Here is a 14,611-nt window from a genome sequence, read left to right as displayed (position 1 = left end):
CAACTTTTGGTTTTCAGAGTTCTTTGGAGTTCAGAATTTTGGAGAAGGGGGTGGGCCTGCACCAACCACTCACAAAACACAAAAGCCAGGTCCCAACTGCATCCTCCTGGTCTTGGTGGGACGTCACCCCAACCCCTGCCAGACTGCCCTCACTGCCGCCTGGCACAAAGAAAGCACACAGAAGGAATACAGTACAAATGCAGTGAATGAATTTATATCACAGAATCTTTTTCCTCCAAAGAACAGCTACTAACATTACTGCTAAACAATGTAGAAAAGGCCAGTGCAGTGGCTCATGCCTATAATCCCAACACTTTGGGAGGCTGAGGCGGGAGGATTGCTTAAGGCCAGGAGTTCAAGACCAGCATGGGCAACACAGCAAGACCCCGTCTCTACAAAATAGTCAGGTGTGGTGGCGTGTGCTTGTAGTCCTAGCTACTCAGGAGGCTGAGGCAGGAGGATCACTTGAGCCCAGCAGTTTGAGGTTACAGTGAGCTATGACCCCATCACTGCACTCCAGCTTGGGTGACAGAGTGACACCCCATCTCAAAAAAAAAAATGTAGAAAAGTAGTATTTAATGCCAACCTTGCCCACCTGTTTCTTATCAGGAACAGAGAAAAGATGACATAAATAAATAATCAATCTTTCCAACTCCAATTACTCAGGACAAGGAAAATAAACTATTTTCTGGTCACTGTTGCTGCCTGATGGGCAGCATATTAGGTTTGGGGGGAACAGGTGAGTGGGTGGGAGCCCAAACTTTAAAAGCCCATTATTTTTCTCCCCTGTGTGCTTCCTTAGACCCTCCCTGTGGCCAAAGTTCCATTTGGAAATCTAAAATAATTTATCTTATCATGAATTCCTAAGAGCTAATTGGATAATCTGATTTCAAATGTTCTGATTATACTCCTTTGGGAGGGAAAAAAGCAATACACACACATTTATATCTCACATTTAATAGCACTTCTTTCAAAAAGTGCAAAATATCCAGAAAGCCTCAGATATAAGGTTAAAAAGAAACTTAAGATAGTAATTCTGCACGAATATTTTACTATATATTATCTATAAACAGATGAACCATCCCCTATAAAATGCACAGTTCTTCTCCATTAAAGGACATCTGAAAAGATATGACAGCAAGAACTCCCATCAGGTGTTCTGGAATTAAGTGGATCTCCCCCCCAACCTTTTAATGCAACACGGTTTTAGGATTCTGAAATGTCATGCCCTCTATTTCTTAATAGAGTACTGCTACGAATGACTACCAGAAATTTCCTCATCGCCTGAGATTTCTAAACCCCAAATGGGGAAAGAGGTTCTGGATTCCATTGGTGATCTCCACCTCACCCCCGCACTGGGCAGATTTCTGGGAGGGATTTTACTCCCTGATTGGGAAACGCTCCTAGCCTGCCTGCCGACACCGTCTCAGGGTGAGAAGGCAAGAGAGGGTGGCTGGCGGGAGGGGGTGTGCTCATGAGAGCCGCCCCAGACAGGGCGTCCCTCCTGACGCCCAACACCTAGAAGAAATGCCCAGTCAACGTCTCGGGGGGCCTGGCACACCCGCCTAGTGAGCCAAAAGCTGCCCGTGAGCCCGGGGACTCTATTTAGTCAGGGCTGACTGCCCCTCACAGCCAGGAGGCACAGAAATGCCACCTGCAGACGCCGGTGCCTGCAGCCCTGCCATCCCCATGGAGACCTGTGGGCACCTCGACTCCTTGTGGAGAGGACACGGGCATCCTCATGGGCGTTTTCTCTGGCCCTCAGCAGGGCACGTGCTACCCATCTGACAGATACCATATGCCCCAACGGGGAGGGGAGGGACCGTGCAGGGCTCCCGTGGCCTTGGCTGACACAGGACTGCAGAGCGCACCAGGGGGGCTGGTGCTGCTGTTGGCCAGTCAAGTTAGTTTCACTTTCTGGTTTCCTCCGCACCTCCCCCCCTCCCCCCTCCCCCCCCCCCCCCCCCCCCCCGGCCTCCCCGCCTCACCCCCACCCGGGGTTACTTTTCACCCTGAAGAGAGAAAATGTCCTTTAAATGCCAAAAGAGAAAATCCTCAAAAATGTTCCTTGTCATTTCCTTTTTTTTCTGAAGACTTTTTCTCTGAAGGCCAAGTAACAGGTTTGGTGAAAACTCTGTTGGGGCTCAGAAAATTATAGCCTAAATCAGGGTGCTCTGGTGTGCTGACTTTGAACCAAGGGAGACGGGGAAGCCTCTGACACGGGTCCCTGTGACCTCTCCTGCCTTCCTGTCTCTTGCCCCTTTCTCCCTGGCAGTGCGTCACAGAAACCAGAATTCCTCTCCTCCAAAACAAGCCATGATACCTAGAAAGGCCAGGCTCTCCCTTCTCCCGTGAAGACCCCCTCATTCCAGAGGGGTCCTGCCCCATACCGAGGAAGAAGGGATGCTACACAGAAAGGCCATGAGGAATCTGAACAGACAGGCCCTGCTGGGTTTCCCCCTATTACTTTTTGTCCAATCATGTTTCCACACAGCTGTCCATTCCTCATTGAGCCTAAGCATAAAACAGTCTTCCCTGGGTCTCTGGGTCTTCATTTCTTTTTAAGAGATGGGGGGAGGTCTCACTGTGTTGCCCAGGTTGGGGTGCAATCGTGCAATCACAGCTCACCGCAGCCTCCAACTGCTGGGCTCAAGGGATCTTCCCACCTCAGCCTCCTGAGTAGCTGGGACTACAGGCATGCACCACCATGCCTGGCTAGTTTTTTATTATTTGTAGAGATGGGGTCTTGCTATGTTGCCCAGGCTGGTCTTGAACTCTTGGCCTCAAGTGATCCTCCTGCCTTGACCTCCCAAAGTGTTTGGCTTATAGGCCATTGAGCCACTGAGCCTGACCAGGTCTTCATTTCTGAAAGCTCCCATGTTCTATAAAACTTTGATTAAATAAATCTGTTATGCTTTTCTCTTGTTAACCTGTCTTTGCTATAGGAGTGTCGGCTTTGACCCTTGTGACGGAGAGGAAAGGTTTCCGTCCCTACAACCCCAACTATGTAACTTCAGTCCCCTGGGCTGCTTAGCTCTAATATGATTACACATCAAAATGCAATAAACGGAGCAAAGTGGTATTATTTTTCTGGGAAAAACCAACATCATAAAAGGGTCTTTATTGAATCAAGGGCCCATGAACTGTTCTCTTGCCTAACTATGGCTCCCAAGTGAACGAGGATGGGTTTCCAGGCAGGGCTCCTTACAATTCTCCGGCCCAAAGTCCAGGGGGATATTTGTCACAACTTGTCTAATTACAACAAAATCTACCAAAAGGACGAAAGAGAGAATGCCAGGATAGGTTGGCAGCCCCCTCCCCAGCTCGGGCTCTGGAAACGGGGATCTAGTCCTCAGGGCTCCTTCTATTTCGAGCAGCTGCCCCCTGCTCCACCTCCACCCCTCACATTCAAAGTCAGGACCCTGGACCCTGCCCCTTCCCACTGTCAAAGCTTAAGTGGTTTTCCAACATCCTGGCACTGCCCCTCTCTAACCCTATTTCTATAAAAAAGGCCCATTGTCGAAATGTGGTATTTTGCCAGATGTTTGAGCATTCAGCGATTTGGCCAAGGTTAGCGTGTGCCCAGACCTGAGCAAAGATGAATGCTTGGCATCACCAGACACGGGAGGGGAAGAGTGAGTGAGAGAGTGTGTGTGAGTCTCAAGCCCGGGGAGGGTTCACCCTTCACACCAACCAGCTGGGAACAAGTGGTCTGGTTGACTTTTCCCAGATACGCAGTGGTCTGGCCAGGCAAGTTGAAGACTAACATTTTGCTTATACTCAAGTCCTAGTTCCAAGTATCTGTTTAATCATGCTCAAAGTTCCAAGAGCAAAAACTTTTTTTTTTTTTTTTTTTTAAGAGAGACAGGTCCTGCTCTCATAGCTCATCATAGCTCACTGTAGCCTCAAACTCCTGTGTGCTCAAGCGATCCTCCCACCTCAGCCTCCCAAGTGGCTGGGACTATAGGCACGCACCACCACACCGTGCTCCACATTTTCTTTTTTTTAAGTGTGCCCCCATGACCACAACAGCAAGCTCGGCAGGAATGGATTCAGGAGGACAGCACCCTGACTCTGCCACTAACCTGTCCCCTCAGATAGGCTTAGGCACAATGAACCCACCCCCAGAAAAGTCAGCAACTTCTAACCTCCACCTCTGCCCCCGCCCCTCCTCCCAAGTGGTGGGTATGACTCCCTAAAGAAGCAGAAATCACCCCCACCTGCCCCCAGCAAAGACTTGCTTTTCTTCCAGTGATTTCTTACCAGGTATCAAGCCAGCAGCAGGTTGTCCTTCCTTGACCTAACGGGGGTGTGTTCACCAGCCCCACGGGCCCAGAGGTGAACTCTGGTGTCACTTGGGAAGAGCTACCATGTACCACCCCCACCACATCCCTGGTGGTTCACACAGGCCTTCTTGTTCAATCCTCCAAACACCCTGCAAAACGGACATGTATTGCCACAGACAGGGAAACTGAGTCTCGAAAAGGCATCACTGGCCCAATCCAGGTAGTCTACAGGAGAGCCAGGTTCTCGACTCCAAAGCCAACGCCCTTTCTCCAACCGCCTGTCTTAAGCAGGAAAGACTTTAAGACCAGTCTCCTGGAAAGCCAGGTGCTATCAGCAAGTAAGAAGAAGTACAAGTTAATTTAATTCTTTTCAGAAGGGTGGGAAGAGACGGTCTACCTTACAGTGGACATGGAGGAAAAAGATAGAGGATTATGTCTTAAATGTCTGCTTGGGAGACCAGAATTTAAGCCCCAGTCGCCAAGAAGGAAAAGCTAGCGTTTTCCCTTGAACCCCACATCCCCCAGGGCAGAAATCCAGTGAGAGGAAGCGAGTTTCATGAGAATGAACCACAAAGTCTTCGCAGACTGATCCAAATTTCCCAGCTGCACATCTCTGAATCCTTCCCCCACCCCTCCCACTCCTCCAAACCACAGCCCCGGGCTCCACCCCGTGCCCTTCTCTGCACCTCCTTGCTCGGAATCTTAGAAGAATGCTAGGGCTGAGAGAGCTGCGGTTTATTCAGTCCAGTTGCCCCGGCCTAGACAGAGAAGGGGGCTCTCCGACCAGAGCGGTGAGCTGAGATTGCAATCAGGTGGCGGCTCTTCCCACAGGGCACCGCTTGCTCTCCCCAGCTCTCCTGGGCAGCAAACTCAAACCGGGCTGGCTACAGGGCGATTTCAAAATTCCCCAAAGGGAGGAGGGAAGGAGCATGGCACTGGGTAAGAAGTCACCTGCTCTGGGTCCTGTGAGCCCTGACCTCTGCCCAGGGCCAGTTAGGACTACAAAAGGCTCTTAAGCACTGAAAAGATTATGGTCTATCCCCACCTGCAGTTTGAAGTTCTAGGTAAAAACATCACTGAGCCACAAACAAGCCAAAGTCCCACGAATTTCTGATTTTTTTCCCCCATGATGATTACTCTGAAGCATTTTTTGGAATATCCAATTATTTCCTCCTCCCCCACCCCCTTTCAATTGTGTCCCCTGCTTGACTGGTCCTACTAGAGTATATTTGGCTCGCCCACGGGGTGAGCGAGCGAGCAAGCCTGGAGTGGCTGTGGCAATCCAAATGCCTTTCTTGGGACCTTTCCTGAAACGTGCTCGGTGTCAGAACTGGAAGAGTCTTTGGGCCATTCAGAGCGGAGGCACTGCAGAGCAGATGTGAGCGGCCGCCACATCTGCAAACCAGGGTTCCTTTAAGGACTGGGCTGGCTAATCCAGACCCATCCACCTCCTGTTCTACTGCTCCCAACCTGGGAGGCTGCACGCAGAAGGCCCCAGAGGTCCCTGCTCCTGCGGCACTGAATGTCAGCTGTGAGACTCTGGGAGAGTCCCTTCCTCTCTGAGTCTCAGCCTCGACTATACGTCAAGGACTCACAATGCCCCTCATCTGCTCTCAGAGCTGGAGTAAAAATCAGAGTGGGCAGAGAGGGATCATGTCCATCTTACTCACAGATGTCACCCCAGCCTCTGCCTGGCCTGGTCCCTTGGCACGTAGCTGGTGTGCAACAAAAACAAGAGGACTGAGGCTCTGGGCAAGGGACTCTCAGATATTATCCCTAACTCATGATTAGGAGGCCGCTGCTCCCAGTGGGTTAAGTAAGTTGCCCAAGGCCACATACTAGCAAGCAATGGAGTCAGCCTACAACCTGCCTGTCCCACAAGCCTGAGGTCCCAATCACTCTGCACCCATCTCAGCCAGCACATAAACACATACGGATTCAAAGTAAGAGAGCTGGGGATGAAGCCTGCCTGTCGAAGATCTACTGGTTTGTCCCAAGCACCCCACATACATTTTTCATCAGCCTTACTACATCCTTACGAGGTAGGTATCATAACCCTCATTTCACAAGGGAAGAAACTGGGGCACAGAGAAGTCATTTGGCCAAAGCTACCCAGCTGGCAAGTGGCAGAACCCAAGCACATGTGGACCCAAAGTTCACCTTTATGGCCCTCACACTTTGAGAGAAAAACCCTTCATGGAATTCAAAATGATCCCTCTCTCCTAAGACAACTGTCTTTCAGGGACTTATCACAGATTAGGAGCCTTGTTCTTTTGTGTAAAAGAACTGAGTCTGGCCAAATATTTACCAGCCCGCACACAGTCCAGCAGCAGAATCAACTTCTCGAAGTATAAAGGGCCAAGCTGTCGCTAGACAAAGTGGGGGACAGAATCCTCACCACCAGGGAGGATTCAGACAGCTCAGCTTTGGGCAAAGAGGCGCCAGAGGAGACCTGGGAGGCAGCCTCAGAGGCCAGGCAGGGATGGCCACCAGTGAAACCCTGGAGGGGTTTCTTCTAAGTAACAGAACTTACAGAATCACTAGGACATGCTGGAGGTGGAGACGAGAGGCTCTTCGTCTCCTAATACTTCCTTTGTCATTCCAATCTTGCTGGACAAAAATTGATCTCTAATCATTCACAGATCAGGGATTTTATTTTTCTAAAAAAAAAAAAAAAAGCCAGAAGGGGCAAGGTTAATTATTCACCGGGCTGTAATTTACTTAAGAGTTGAGGGAATGCAAGTTTCCTCCCAGTAAGCAGGAGCCCGAGCCCAGGTGGATTTTAGGAGTCTCCTGTGGGTCTCCCTGGGGGTCTGGCTAAAATCCCTCCCCTCCCACCAGCTTTCCACCTTGCAGTTAGCTGCTTCCTGAAGAAGGCTCGGGGCAAACAAGTCTGATGTTCAAACCACTTCCCCTCAAAAGGAAGAGGAAGATTTGAGGTGCTCATCTTTGAAGGGTAAATTGGAAGTGGGGATGGGGGCAAGAAGGCATCTGCTCCAGAAAACTATGAGAATTCAAAAGAGAGAGGAAAATCAAAAAGCCCTCGACTAGAACACAGTTTCTAAATACAACAGCTTAAATCAAAATATAAATCAGCCGCGGGAGGCCAGGCTAGCCCAGCCCACCACACGGCTGATTCAATCACATTGTGCAAAGGAAAAACCCAAGAAGGAAAAACCTAATCACCCACTTCCCCCAAAGAAATGAAGTATCAAGTCATTTCCTAAAAATCCATACAACCCTGGCCAGACACAGAAAGAATGGGGCACAGCCGCAGGGAAAACTGCCCGCGTGTAGCCAGGCCTGGGGCCGGGCAGGGATCCTCATTCCCCGGGATTTATGTCTCCTGTCCCCAAGCCTGTCACCTACGGGGTGGGTGCAAAGTAGCCAGCTGGGCCTGCTTTATCCATATCTCATTGCTCCAGCACTTCTGGGATGTTTATGACCACACAATATTCGGGAGATTTCCACCTCCTTTACTCTTAGATACTGATCCTCAGGGCTGGGAGAGGCGCTGGTTTGAAGGCAGAACTTTGTTTTCCCAACCTGATCCAGTGCTCCAAAGAGAGCATTTTTCTTAATTAGGGGCGAGGTCTTCAGTTGAACCTCCCATCAGTTCCATTCCTAGGGGATTTCACCTCCAAACTAACAATTTGTCAAGATGCTTGGAAATCTACCTCACAGCCGAAGAAACTTTTCTTTTCTCCCATAATTCTGGCACCTGCACGTTCCACTGACTAGAGCCTGCAGGACAAAGCTTACATGGACAAAATTTGGGCCAACTGTAGGACAGGGCTATACCCCTTTCTGGGCTCCCAGGCCCAATCCTGCCTCAGTGACCCTGAAGCTTCCCTGACTGCCCTCCACACAGGTGGCTCCCCCTGCTCCAGCCCTACATGCCACCAAACAGGGACAGTGGCATGGACAGGATGCCTGCAAAGGACTATGGCCCAGAGATCTGGAGCCTGTGGAAAAAAAATGCCTCTCGCATGAATCTTTGCACAACCTGGCCAGAGGTGGGCCAACCTAGCCAGGCTAGTTTCTCCCTCCCCCTCCTCCCTGCTTCTAGAAATCTCTCCTGCTTTCCAAGCCAAGGAAGAAGGAGGCCAGAGGTGGCCTATTTTGTCCACCTGCCATTCACACAGTTCAAGTCACCTCACTGCATGTCCCTCAAATGTTTTTTCACAGTCCTCCCTGCCAAGACAGCCAAAACACAACACAAAAATAAATAAAAAACCCAAAAAGTTGCAACACCAGATAAACCCGAGATTTCAGGGGCTGGTGGAGTTTCTCTTTGAGGGGGAGTAGAAGCAAACTTATTAAAGGAAAAAAAACGTTTAAGGGAGAAGAGAATTCCAGCATAAAACCTGAACAGGACTGGAGCCGGTCAGCATTCTGTTGCATTTGTCAAGGAACAAAAGACCGGCCATTAGGAACCCGTCCCCAGAGATCTGTTTTTTAAAGAAATGGTGTGTGGGGGGTGGGGAAGGACAGGGGCTTCCCGCTCCACAGGCGCCAAACCCCCACAGCTCATCCCATCTCCCCAGACTCTAGAAGTCAGGCTCTGTCCTCCCCACCCCCGAACTCAAGGTTGCCGCCCTGGAAAGCGCAGCAGGGCAGCTCCTGGTGACTGGGCTCGGCCCGGCCCGTCGGGGGAGTGGGGAGTCGTCTCTCCACTCACCCCAGGTCGCCCAGGCGGGACCCGGCTCCGCCGGAAGGGTCCGGACCGCACGCAGAGACGGGCTCACCCTTCCGCGCTCACATATTTCTCCTGCGAAGCGCAGGATTCCCGACTCCCCGCACAGCCAGCGGCGAACGCGCTTTGCCACCCCTCCAGTGTGGCCCTGGGAGGTGGCAGTCTGAGCGGAGCGCACGCGGGCCGCACGCGGGCCCAGAGGAAGCCGGCCTGGGGCGAGGAGCGTGGAAGAGACGCCGGTCCTGGGGACCGAGGACTGGGACTTTGTAGGCCAGTTGATCCGACACCCTCATCTCGCCCGCAAAGACCCAGCCCTCAGCTCCCGTCCGTCTCGGAGTTCGGGGTGCGGCGCGCCCCCGACGGGCTTCCTCGGCCTGGATCTGGCTGCCAGCTCTTTGCAGGGCGCTCTGCTCCGCCGAGGCTCTGGGTTTCCTCCAAGCAGCGTCCACCGGAGAAGTCACCCGCCCCACTAGACCTCCGGCAGCGGGCTCCGAAACCAGCTCTCTAAGGGTTACGAGACGCTCAGCGCGCGTGGCGGCTTCCAGGCCACCCCCCGGGCGGCCTCGGCGCAGGCCGAGGGACAGTGCTGGGGGTGGGGGAGGTGCGGGGACAGAGCCTTCCCACCCGCAGCCCCACCCGAGTTGAAGAGTTACGCGCCGAGAAACTTCGCCACGCTCCCAGGCCGCGCCCGCGAGGCCCCGTTCCGTCCGCGCCGCCTGGGTTACCTGCGCTCAGCTCGGCGGGGCGCGGGGCGGGGGCCGAGCCGCGGGCGCCTCCCGCCACAGGCCGCGCCCTCCCGCCCCGCCGAACCCGCGCCGCCGCCGGGGCCCCGGGACCGTAGCCGCGAGCCCCGGCCCGCGCCCCGACGTTCCGGGCGCCCCGTGCGCGCCTGGCCGGGGGCCGTGGCCTCGCTCGATCTGCCCGGGACCTGGGGGCCGCCGCCGCCCCTTCCCCAAGGAGAGCGAGCCCGGCGCAACGGGGAGAGGAGCTAGGAGGCGAGACCCCTCGAAAGTTGGGGGGTTCCGCTCGCTAGCGCGGCCCGACCTGGCTCCACGTGCTGGTGACACATCAAGAAGGCTGCGCGCCCCGCGGCTCCCGGCGGGCGGACGCGGTCACCGCCCGCCCGCACCGCCTCCCGGAGCCAAGCGGACGGCGCCCCGCCCCGCCCCGCCCTCTGCCCGCCCCTCGGCGGCACCGCCCCCGGCTGCGACGCCCGCTCCAGCCTGCGGCACGGGCGAGCGGAGACCGGGGCGGGGGTGGGGGAACCTGGGCGCCCCCGTCCTGGGCTGCCCGCGCCGCCCCGGGAATGGGGTCCGGACGCGGGCGGCCCGACCCGACAGTCTCGAGTGCCTTCCTCCCGGTCACGCAGCCTTTCCCACCCCCGAGCCCAGTAATTTTCCCTTTTCCTCCTTTGACCCGTCCGAGCCGCTGCCAGCGCTTCCTCCCGCGAAGACCGGCGCGGGGAGCCCCCTGCCGGCCGCTCTGCTCCGGGCCGCGCCCCCGCCGGGTGGGGCGCCCGCCGCCCCCCTCCACCTCCCCATCCGGAACCTGGAGCCGGCCGGGCATTCCCGCAGCGCTCTGGTGGCAAACCAGCGAGATGGTAATAAAGCGCCAAGCATAGTGCCGGCAGCATGCTTTCCTGAGATGTTGATTTTGTGTTTTCAACTCCCAGTTCCCGCTGCCTGCAGACAGCCTCTCCTGGCTGTGCTGTTTGAAAAGCTGAGTTCCTGTAGGGGGGCTGTGGAGGAAGAGAAGCTGCGAGGCTTAGGGGGTGGCTGCCCCAAAATTGAGAGGGGTCGAAGGTCAGTGGAATCCTGTCGGTGGGGACCTGCTGCCCCACTCTCTCAGCCTGGACGTGGGGGAGTAACTGCATGTCGCATCTGGGTTCTGATTGGACCATCCACAGGCCTCTGCCAAGATCTCCAGCCTCAAGACGGCCAGGGCTGGGGGACCGCGGGAGAAGGCGATGGGGAAGCCCGAATAACCACTGAGACTGTTTCCCCACCTCTCTTCAGGTGGAGCCTTGGAATCATTTAATTTAAAGAAAATAATGTGACGTATCCGTCTGTGGTCTGACATAGATATTCGCTGTGCCTGCCTTCACTTTCCTGGCCTCACGAACCCAAATATGCCTTAAAACGTCACTGCGTGAGGGTTGAGTGGTTTAACTGCTAAACTGCTGGTCCCCCTAGACGCCCACATTAAGGTCCCTGGGCAGGACAGACGGCTGTGCAGGAGAGGTGCTCCCCAAAAAGCCCAGCCAGGGGAGTAGAGGGCAGATGGCAACCAGGTGCTGGCAGAGGCGCCCAGTGCCCAGGCAGGGCCGTCGCTGGCCCCAGGCCTCTGTAATCCCCGATTTGTGGAGCCCAGGATTATATGGGAAGAAAGAAGAAGATGCCCTGACATTGCTGGTGATGCTGCCGGTGCCGGAGGGGGTCTGGAGTTCCTGCTCTGCTTTCTCTTTCCCTTTTATTGCTTGCTCTAAATCTGACAAACGCTTAGGATCTTTGAGACTCAAGGAGCCTGGAGGAGCTGGTGTCCTGGGGGGATGAAAGGGCAGGGATGTAATGGGTTTACCCAGTGCCGATCACAGAGAAGCCCGCAGAAGATTAAGATTTGCTCCCTGGGCCTGAAATCTCCCTGCTACCCCCTGACCACATCAAAGGACATGGCCGTGGGGGGCGCCTAATCCCATCAATGGAATCAAAGCTGGACAAGAAAGGAAATTCTGCAAATTTGGGGCAGCAGCAGGACGCAGCTCACAGAGAAAGGCAGATACAGCGCCCTGGCCACCTCCACTGGTGGTTATATCCCAAGAAAGAGCCCAAGCAGGTCTACAAGCAGACAGGGCCTGTCCTTTGCTACTTGAGGTGGCCATTGTAGGAAGGTCAACCACAAGAACTTGGAAAGCCGGGTAATGGGACTAGGCCAGCCTCCAGGGGTAGAAAGGGACCCAGAGAGGGGTTGGAACTCACCCAACGTCACACAGCTTTTCTGGCTCCCAGCTTTACTTTGGAAAAGTGCTTTTGCATGACACTCCTTGCCACCAGCATTTCCCAAAACGTGGTGCTCATTTGGGACATGCTTTAGGTAGGGAAAAAATAAAATACATAGTTTTAAATGTAAATGTTATGAATATTGCTGTTACAATGAGGCTAAAATGGTTAAAGTGAGCCACCTCAAAGACGAGTTTTCAGTAAATAACAGTACAGGTGGTATTCTGACATGGCAAAAATGATGACAGTGGTTGGCAAATTACTAAAGTTAGTAAAACACTCCTTACAACCATTTTTAGAGAAACACTGCCTTAGAATAGCAGCTTTCAAACTTTCAGTCCATGCCCCATGATAGGGAATACATATGTGTGTGAGAACATGTGTATATACGTGTATGTATGTATATATGTAAAACAAATGTTTATGAAACAATTCTTATGCACACAAATATGTATTCTCTGTTATTCTATTCTGTTTCATTTTAAAAATGCTGCTTGCAAACTGTTAAATTGTGATGGGCCCACCCCCCCAGACAGATTTACCCATCCCCTGCTCCCCTCTCCCACCTGCCCCATACCCTATGAATGTTACTTCCCATATGTGCACGTTAGTGTTGATCAGTTAGTACCAATTTAATAGTCAGTACATGTGGTGTTTGTTTTTCCATTCTTGTAATACTTCACTTAGAAGAATGGGCTCCAGCTCCATCCAGGATAATACAATAGGTAGTTCATCATTTTTTATGGCTGAGTAGTACTCCATGGTGTAAATATACAACATTTTATGAATCCACCCATGTATTGATGGGCACTTGGGTTGTTTCTACGTCTTTGCAATTGTGAATTTTGCTGCTATAAACATTTGAGTGCAGGTGTCTCTATTATAGAATGTCTTTTTTTCCTTTGGGTAGATACCCAGTAGTGGGATTCCTGGATCAAATGGTAGTTCTACTTTTAGTTCTTTGAGGTATCTCCATACCCCTTTCCATAGAGGTTATATTAGTTTGCAGTCCCACTGGCAGTGTGTGAGTGTTCCTATCTCTCCGCATCCACACTTGGCCACTGTATTTTAAATTGCAGCCCCCTGCCCCTCCCTTCTTATCCACCAACTCAGCTTTTTTCTCTTTCCATAGCCCCTGTCCCCTCTAACACGCCACATATTTCATCACTTATTTCTGTATAGTCTGTCTCTCAGTTGCTGGTTTCTGCCTCCTGCCCCCAGAATGGAAGCTCCACAGCAGTTCGGGGTTTTCTCTCTTTCATACACTGCCATATCCTAGTGCTTGGCACACAGTGCATACTCTAAATAACTGCTGAACACATTTCAGTCCTGCATGTACCGCCCTGAGAACTGAGCTCCGACATATGTTGATTTCATCAGTTTCCTCTCAGACCGTAACCACATCCCCCCAAGGGCAGGACGGCTGATGTTCACTGCAGCCTCCAATGCCTGAACGGAGCAAGGTATTCTGTGTCAACACCGTGTTATGGTATTGATTCTCTGCTACTGATGAACACCTGACACATCTCTAGTAGCGCATGAAGTGCTGTCACGTGGCAGGGCAGGAAGGACAGCTCCTATTTTCCAAATGGGGAATCTGGGTTTGGAGAGGTGAAATGATTTACCCAAAGTCACTCTGCAATGAGCTCTTTCCACTCCACCTCCTCATCTGGACTGTTCACCCCATCAGAGCCACTTCTACAATCACAACTGTGCTGGGTTCTTTTCAGCTCTCTGCCATTAGTCCGAAAGGGTTCTGACAGAAGACTCGGGGCATCCTGGTGACCAGAGGGAGACACAGCTGTAAATAATCACAAGTTGTATGTGACTATGGAATTCATGGGGCTTGTTTTGTCAGCATATTTTGCTCAGATGGCAATGTACCTGGATTTTGTTTCTCTCAGCCCAGATGGTTTGGACAGAGAGGGAGCCCCAGAGCCCACGGGAAAGACAGGCTAGAAGTGAAATCTTTACTGCAGAAAAACTACACTGGGATTACCAGTCTTGTCAATGTTTGGGGTGTGTTTCAGTTCCTTATCTTCTGTACAGCCTTCGATCAGTTATTTCCTGCCTCTGGGGCTCCGTCTGCTCACTGGCAAAATTGGGATGTGATTTTCTCTGTGGGTTCTCCCAGCTTGCCTGTTTCATAACTGTAGAAAGAGAAGTTGCCCATTTTTTTTCTGACCTTCATTCATTCAGCCAACATATAAAGAGCTCTTTTATCTACTCGTTTCTTTTTATTTTTTTTTTTTAAATAACGAACTTGCGTGTCATCCTTGCGCAGAGGCCATGCTTATCTTCTCTGTACCGTTCCAATTTTGGCACACGTGCTGCCAAAGCGAGCACTATCTACTGGTTTCTAGGAAAGCAAAGACACATCTCTTGCCCTCAAGCAGCAGCAGAGGAGTAAATTCCCCAGAATGGAATCAAATCTCTCCAGGTGTAGTCATACTCAGCAATGTCAAGGTTGTGCTTTGAGCTGGATTCAGTTTTCTTGGATGACAGGGGTGGGGAGGACGCAGGTGGGCTGACACACCCTACCAAGGCTGCCCCTCTGCTGAGGATGGTGGGCAGCTCCCAGGAACTGGGGTCACACAAAGATCCCTACTGGACCTGGGGGCATCTCACTCCAG

The 14,611-nt window shown here is 52.5% G+C and overlaps 1 non-coding gene across 1 annotated transcript; it reads right to left on the bottom strand.

Moving 5' to 3' along the window:
* Positions 1 to 14,217: 14,217 nt before the first annotated feature.
* LOC138392722 (U6 spliceosomal RNA) lies at positions 14,218 to 14,324 on the bottom strand. Its single transcript, XR_011235007.1, has one exon. It is a non-coding gene; the product is annotated as a U6 spliceosomal RNA (small nuclear RNA).
* Between the last annotated feature and the right edge of the window lie 287 nt (positions 14,325 to 14,611).

Source organism: Eulemur rufifrons, chromosome 9 (genome assembly GCF_041146395.1).
Source record: "Eulemur rufifrons isolate Redbay chromosome 9, OSU_ERuf_1, whole genome shotgun sequence".
Taxonomy (NCBI): domain Eukaryota; kingdom Metazoa; phylum Chordata; class Mammalia; order Primates; family Lemuridae; genus Eulemur; species Eulemur rufifrons.
The sequence above is the reverse complement of the archived record's forward strand: the minus strand, read 5'-3'. Positions and strand labels throughout refer to the sequence as shown.